Source organism: Rhineura floridana, chromosome 8 (genome assembly GCF_030035675.1).
Source record: "Rhineura floridana isolate rRhiFlo1 chromosome 8, rRhiFlo1.hap2, whole genome shotgun sequence".
Classification (NCBI taxonomy): Eukaryota; Metazoa; Chordata; class Lepidosauria; order Squamata; family Rhineuridae; genus Rhineura; species Rhineura floridana.
In genome coordinates this window covers 19893638-19901912 of record NC_084487.1, presented here as the reverse complement: position 1 = coordinate 19901912, position 8275 = coordinate 19893638, and the positions used below count along the sequence as shown (strand labels likewise).

General features: G+C 45.3%; 1 long non-coding RNA gene across 1 annotated transcript; it reads left to right on the top strand.

Annotated features, from left to right (window-relative positions):
* Positions 1-803: 803 nt before the first annotated feature.
* Positions 804-7113, top strand: LOC133363290 (uncharacterized). The gene is made up of 3 exons (XR_009757654.1): positions 804-1131; positions 2264-2393; positions 6822-7113. It is a non-coding gene; the product is annotated as an uncharacterized LOC133363290 (long non-coding RNA).
* Positions 7114-8275: the final 1162 nt, after the last annotated feature.

Here is an 8275-nt window from a genome sequence, read left to right as displayed (position 1 = left end):
CAATGCACGAACTGGAATGCAGCGATCTTTTGAATTTTGCCCTTTTCCGAATTTAATGATGCAGTTCTCAAAAAATATGTGCAAATATTTGTGCAAAAATAGGGCAGCAGTTACCCGTTTTTTTCCCCATCGATCATTTGAAAATTGCTGAGGGTCTTGGCAAACCACTTAATAATGTTCCTACCTGTTATACCAATGGTAATACACCATGCTGGATGCTGTATGATTTGTAATTGTACGTTTACAGGTGTGCCGAGGATCACCTGACTGAAGCTCATGGATCACTGGTGATCCACGCGGACCACAGTTTGGATCGAAGCTAACAAATAAGAAAGGAAAGGAACATCTGAAAAGGCAAGGTGTATTAGGGGAAAGTGTGCAGAAAACTACATATGTTGGTAAAAATAACACACAAATTCATTATAATAGGGAAAACTGCTTGCAAAAATGGGTGCTAAAATGTTAATGAATTTTCATGAGGATTTTTTTTAAAAAAATGCTAACTGTAAAAGAATGCAGAACTGTGGTGAACAGAAATTAAAAATGGAAAAGTGAGAAACTGAGAAAACTGAAGCTGACAGATTTGTCCATCCCTCTTCCACATACACAGACACACACTAGTACAGAAGAATAACCATAAGTAATTCAAATGCCCTGTTTAAAAAGTGCAGATGTTATCAGGGGTTTTCCTCTTTAAGCCAAGGCAAATCCCTCAGGGAGAATACATCCTGCTTAATAGGAAATGTCCAGCAGCTGCTCAGACTCCCTCCCCACCTCCCCAAAAACGATTTCTCTCTCTTACAATTACTCTTGCATAATTAGGATCCAGACTGTTCTTTGCAGGAATTACCCCAGACCAAGGGCCTGCTTTTCTTTATTTCAAAAGTGACTGTGGGGTGTGGAGGTGTTGCAGAGAAATCTTTTTAACTTCTTCCTCATGGACTGTCCAACCTCCGTCCTACTTGGAGCGATTGCAGATGTAACATTGATGCAAGTGGGAAAGGAGGTGCCAGGGTTTCATGCTTCCTGTCCCCTCGATCATCATCTCATCCAGAGCAGAATGATTGCATATTTTCGCACCCTGGGAAATGAGTGAACTCGCACTGCGAGGGCAGCTTGTGGATCTCCCAGGTAGGAATGGGAAGAGCTGTCCGTTTCAATTCTCTCCATTTCTCATTTTCCCAACCTGATATTCAGCTCTCCACATTTCTGCAGCAATTTGTGAACTTCTTTTTTTAAGTCCCATGAAAAATCTACAGCATTTTGGTGGGAATTTCCCTTAATAAACACATTTTTGTGAGCAGTTTTGACTAATGTACACATTTTTACAAACAATTTCTCCTAATATAATGCATTTGTGTATGTTGTTTTCACTAACATATTCATTTTTATGGACAGTTTCTCCTAATACATACAGTTTTCTAAACAATGGTTGGTGGCATCTCAGAATCGCAAAATTCAGAGAAGCGTGAATTTTGAAGAAAGGCTGTCTTGGTTCTCTAATGTTTTGGAAAGTGTGAATTTGATACATTATAAATCAGGACCAAATCAAATTTCTCCCTCATCCTTCCCAAGACATGGGGGAGATTCAAAAGTTCTGTTTTAACTAAAATAGAAGTTCCCTTCACACGTTTGTAATGCTATGATAGCACTTTTCAAGTACTTGAAAGGTTGCCACACAGAGAGGAAGGCCAGGATCTCTTCTCTATTGTCCCAGAGTAGAGGACATGCAATAATGGGCTCAAGTTGCAGGAAGCCAGATTTTGGCTGAACATCAGGAAAAACTTTGTAACTGTTAGAGCAGTAGGACAATGAAAGCAATGACCTAGGGAGGTGGTGGACTCTCCAACACTGGAGGCATTCAAGAGGCAGCTGGACAGCCACCTGTCGGGTCTGCTTTAATTTGGATTCCTGCATTGAGCAGGGGATTGGACTCGATGGCCTTATAGGGCCCTTCCAACTCTAAGATTCTATGATTCTATGTACCCATACTCTTGTCATGCCTTGCATTAGTAGCTGTATTGAACAGAAATTTAATGTGCCTGTGTTTACTGGCATAAGGTGTGACAATTACCTTTCCCCCTTCTCTTCCTACAGCTAGCTTCTGGAGCATGCACACAACAGCTTTACAGAGAGAGATGAGTGTTCTCCTAGGATTTCAGCGATCCTGACCCAGGAAGTAGGAAGCTACTCCAGAGGGGTTGTAAGAAAGGCCTGCAGCTTTTTTTTTTTAACTTACAGGCCTGCTTTTGTCTGTTTACAGGAGCCAAGCCAGAAGGAAAGAAGACTCTGCCTTCTTCACAAGACCATCTGAATATCAAGTCCAAAGGAATATGAGCCGTTGCAGTTAAGACAGTTTTGTAGCTGTTCTGTGCATCCTAAGGAGGCTGAAGGTAGTTGTAATCTTTTTAGGGTTGCCAGGTCAGAGCCATCCAAAAACCTGAGAAAATGGGGGCGGGCCCTAGTGACATCACTGGGCGGGCCCTAGTGACGTCACGGGGCGGGCCCTAGTGATGTCACGGGTGGGCCCTAGTGACGTCACGGGGTGGGCCCTAGTGACGTCATTAAGCATGATACATTGTATCAACCACAGTTGCTTGGAGCATGCCATTCAAAAAAAAATCTCTGGAGATTAAAATAGAAATCTTACCTAAAATAGGGTGTTCCTAGGTCCATCTGAAGTGACAAGGTCATTCTTTCTCACAAGCTTAGGGTGATGCAAAATGGAAATGGACTGCCTTCAAGTTGGTCCCAGATAGGGTCTTCATGGTAAGCAGTATTCAGACAGAGGTGGTTTACTATTGCCTTCCTCTGAGTCTGAGAGGCAGTGACTGGCCCAAGGTCACCCAGGGAGCTTCATGGCTGTGTGGGGATTCGAACCCTGGTCTCCCAGGTTTTAGTCCGATACTCTAACCACTACACCATACTGGCTCTCAATCCATAATACAAAGTTCTAATATTTAATTCCTCAATGGCCATGTTACTATATAAGCTTTTTTTCTGGATCCCTTAATTATAGGGTGATTGTGATAATGAAAAATCCACCCTCAGTCAGGGAAAAGTCTTGAATGAGCATAGTTTGGGGGGCTCTTCTAGATGAAGCTTTTGTTGTGCACTCGCTCTACCTTATTCACTGAATTTTTCAGAGGGTCCTATTCTTAAATTGCTCCTGTTCTTAAAACAAGCTGTCATTATTTAAATGGAGACTGTCATGTCACAAATTAAAAACACATTTTTTTAAAAAAAAATGGGGTGGGGGTGGGGAGAAAAACACAGCTCTAGGGGAGGGCAGTGCACCCATTTGCCCCACGCTAGCTACAGGGCAGGACCAAGTGGGCAGAAAGTAGATTGGGATGAATCTTTTGGGTGCTTTGCTGAAGTTTCTGGCTCTGTAGTTGGATGCAAGAAGGCAATCTCTGCCACGCTGTAAATTGCCAGGTGACATTCACCGGCTCCAATGAGTTCAAGGACCAGTGGCAAAAGATCAGCTAAGAATCAGGTTTCCATAATAAACTCAGTTTTGCAAAAGCTGTTGTGTATCCTTAGCAGTTCTCTACAGTTCAGTAACTTGACATGGCCTTTATTAGGGAAGGACAGACAAATGAGAGGTGATAAAGAAAAGAGGGTGAGAGAAAGAATGAAAAGAAGGATGTCCAGCTTGCTTTTGGCTTTATGTTCACCTACTGCCAGCTCTGTCAGAAGTGACAGTAGGAAGAAAGAAGGGTGCATGTGTGTGCCCACACCACAGCAAGCGAAATCTCTCTCTCAAGCCACCTCCTGTTTTAAAAAGGACTGTTTATGTTCAAGCACAGTGGGTTTTATTTCTATAACGAGAGGCGCCAAGGTTTTGAGCATGTTGGAAAGCTTATACCCTCTGACCAGGATGCCCTTTGGCCTAGTTCTTAATGTATGGCTGAGGGTGGCTATAATCACTTAGCAGCAAAAGAAATGCACTCTGCACACCCTCAGAGGTACTTTGCTTCACTACTGCCATAGCTGAGCACTGTCATGGAAAAGTGGTTTAGGGGTTGAGCACTGACTCAGATTAAGCCCCGGTCTAAGGAGGGCTAATGTATCTGGACAAGAACACACCCACCCCGCGCACTAACCAGTTAACCACTCTATATGAGATTCAGTGAGGTTGGAACACCCCAGGATCAAATCCCTGCTGGGCCATGAAGCTCTCAGCCTAGCCTACCTCACAGGGTTGGTATGAAGATGTGTGGAGGTCTTTTCTTTTTAAAGAATATGTTTATTCAAGATTTTCTTCTGTCTGTCCTGAAGTTCTGCTAGTTAATTTCATTGAATGTCTGAAGTTCTAGTACTGTGAGAGAGGGAAATGAACTTCCCCACATCATGCATAATCTTTATTATGCCCCCCTCCCTTGCACACACACACTTAGTTGACTTTTTTGTACACTAAAAAGATCCAAACACTTTGCCCTTTATGAAGGATGGCTAGATCAGTCTATTTCTGGCCTAAGCCAGTTTCACATACCTTCATTCCTAAATATTTTCTGTCCTGTTTCCATATAAATTTGTGATTTTTTTAATGCACAGAATGCATTTCATTTTTGTATTTTTTTAAATAGGCATGTTGTGGGCATTTTGCCTTATTTATTACCTTATTGTGGGCATTGTTCATTTAATGACATTTGTGTACTGCTTAATCATAAGAAACTTCTAAATGCTTTACATCAAATACTAATTGGTGTATGCATGCATTTTTAGCCTAAAATATGCCATTTTTTCCCGACACACTTTCAGTAAAATACAGATTTTATATGCTTTTTGGTACATTCTTGGGATGGGCCCCCCCAGCCAGAGGGAGGATGGGTGAAGCCGTCGGCCATCCTTTCCAGAGCAGGAGCTCCAGGGCTAAGAAGGAGCTGGCCCGGCCTGCCCTCCACGGCTCCCGCTGAGGCTGCTAGGCCGCGTGGGCCCCGTCTCGGCAGCGGTTGCTAGGAGACGGGGCCCACGCGGCCGGGCAGCCTCAGCAGGAGTGGAGGCCGGCCAGGGCCGGCTCCTTCTTAGCCCCAGAGCCGGTTCCCCTGCTCAGGAAAGGACGGCCGGCGGCTTCACCCCTCCTGCTGTGGGCGCTGCTGGGCGGCAGCGGCCGTGATGGGCCCCCCCAGCCAGAGGGAGGAGGGGTGAAGCCATTGGCCGTCCTTTCCGGAGCAGGAGCTCCGGGGCTAAGAAGGAGCCAGCCCGGCCTGCCCTCCACGGCTCCTGCTGAGGCTGCTAGGCTGCGTGGGCCCCGTCTTGGCAGCGGTTGCTAGGAGATGGGGCCCACGCAGCCGGGCAGCCTCAGCAGGAGTGGAGGCCGGCCAGGGCTGGCTCCTTCTTAGCCCCAGAGCCGGTTCCCCTGCTCAGGAAAGGACGGCCGGTGGCTTCACCCCTCCTGCTGTGGGCGCCACTGGGCGGCAGCGGCCGCGATAGGCCCCCCCAGCCAGAGTCTGCTGAGCCCCATCGCGGCCGCTGCCACCCAGCGGCACCCACAGCAGGAGGGGTGAAGCGGCCGGCCGTCCTTTCCCCCAGCCAGAGACTGCTGAGCCCCAGGGGAACTGGCTCCAGACCGGGGCTGAGAAGCAGCCGGCCCAGCCTGGCCTCCACTGCCACTGCTCGCCTCCACCCATCACCCTCACCTGTACTTCTGTGGGTGGCGGGAGCAGGCAGGGGCTGCTGCTGGGGGTCCCTGCAGGGGCGGCGGCGCTCAGTCCTCCTCGTCTCTAGTCCCTGCCTGCGACTGCCTGACTGAAAGAGGGCGGGAAAGCGGCCAGCCACAGCCAAACATATGCATGTGTCAATCACGCATGCATGGCTGAGGGGGCCAATAAAAAGCCGGAGATCCACCTTTTAAATTGAAGTATAGCCGAAGGCCAGAGACAGCCCCCTTTTGCTGGAGTCTCCGGCAGAAAACCGGAGACCTGGCAACCCTAAATCTTTTATACAGAGAATGGGTTTGTTGCCATATAAAGCAATAGCAAACAAGACTTTAAAAGTATGAGAGTTATTACTATCACATTCTTTGGGGTGTGACTCTGTATACACAGACAGACAGACAGACAGACAGACAGACAGACAGACAGACAGACAGACAGACAGATAGATATTGCAGAGATCTGCCTGTCCCCCTACCATCCATCTGGGCCAGAATGCTCAGCAGGGCTGCAGATGCAGCAATGGACCCGCTGCAGCAGCCTGGGTTCAGATGCACCCTAAATTGTAACCTCCTTGGGACAGGATCCTTAGATTCTAAAACATTACAGAGAGGAAGCAACAGAAGAAGAGCATGGGAGTCAGAGGGTAAGCAAAGAGGAATAGGTGCTCTCTCTTTGAGCTGCTCCTCCTCAAGCTTATAAGCGGTCTGTTCTTATTAGAGAAGCATTTATCCTACATTTTGGTTCCTTTTTATGAAGATGTTACCCATAGAGATGGAGGAGAAATTCCTGTGGACTCCTTTTAAAAGTGAATCGACCTAATTCCCTGTCAGACATATATGGATCGGAACACAGCTGTCAATTGGATGGTGCCCTTCTTTGAGTTCTGCAATACAGTTTCAGGTGGATCTTAGGCTATTCTAACCTATCCTTGGTGTTGATACCTGTCCTGATAATCTATTATTCACTTGTATTCTGCTAGAGACTGAAAGATTCTATGTTTTTCTTTGAAAAAGAAATCATTATTTTTTTTAAAAAAATAGAGATACATGTTTGGAGGCAAACTCAGGGATAGGAATGTTGTGTTTCCCCAGTAACACTAATGCAGGGGTGGGGAGTAGTGGTAGCAAGGGAAGGCATTTTACCCTATTTTTCTCTTAGTCAGTCTCTGAAACTGGAAGTCCAGCTGGGAGAAAAACAAATTGGGCTTGGAAAGAGTGAAGCATCCCGTTCTCCCCTACAAAGGATCTCTGCTCCTGCACCTGGGTTATCTTCATAAACATGAGTCTGATTGGTTTCTTAACAGAATATTTTTCTGTCATTGACAATTTATCATTAAGATCTGCTGTGATTCATGCCAGTTCCATAAAGCCTCAATGTTAATACTTAATAAAAGTATAACCAGCATTATATTAAAATACTGGAAAAGTTACCAAAAAGTTGTAAAGCCTAATTACCAAGTTAGCAATAAAATAAATTTGTACTATTACTTTTTAAAAAGTGCACACAATTATATTTGGGGGGGGGAGGAATGCACTGAAAAGCAAAAAAAAAAATTTAGGGGAAGAACGAGTGCAAAATGTGTACAACTTAATTGCGATTTTTTCATGCATTTTTTAATTACAACAAACCCACAAAGAAAACCAGGACAGGGGAAAAAAGATATGACTGAGTACATGTGAACCTAACATGAAATGGAAATGGGATGATCTGCCTGTCCATTGTTACAGAGCAGACATTAAAATACCTACGGGCTGATCCAGCTTATTATTATCTCTGTGTATATATTTGTTACTGAATGGGGGCTAGAGTTTTCCCAGTTGTGCATGATGGAAAGTTGACACAGAACCAGGGGGAAAGGGTTATGTTCTGTTGGTTGCCCTGTGTGTTTCAGTTCCCAAATAAGAGAAGACAGCAAGACATTTATCTCACAGGATATGGCCATGTTTTGGAGCGTGGGATCTCAGGAATCTGCAATGACCTTCCAAACTTTGTTGCAGTCTTATTTCACACACTCCATACCAGTGGTCACAATTCTCTGGGGATCTAAACTGGCCGAGAAAGAGGTTAGAACACAGTCCCTGATGCAATCCCATTTCCTCTGCAAATTGTTTGCCTTTAGGATTCATTTGCATTCTGCACTTTCCCTTCACTTGACATTTCCTTACTTCCCCCCTCCAACTGATGTGATAGCATCCAAACAATTCTCTGCATCCCAAGGGAGACTCAAAAGCATTGCCCTTACAATCTAGGATGTCTAATATGAGCTTGCAGTTATAACTGTGTGTATTTTCTGTGGTTTAATATTGTAAGTCTCATGTTGCAGGCAGAGCCAAGTGTGAATCTTAGGATGTGGGAAAGCACTGGCTACCTTGCTAGCATTGCTGGGTAGAGATTTTACACAGAGAGACAGGTACATAAAGAAGAGCTGTGCTGGATCAGACCAAAGGCCCATCTAGTCCAGCATATCCTGTTCTCACAGTAGACCAACTAGATGCCTCTGGGAATCTCACACACAGACACAGAGAGAGAAATGTTGCTGATTCTCTCAGATTGCCTTTGGCTTCTCTTAAATTTTTTCAAATGTTTTTGCCAAAGGAGGAAAAAACAGTGGT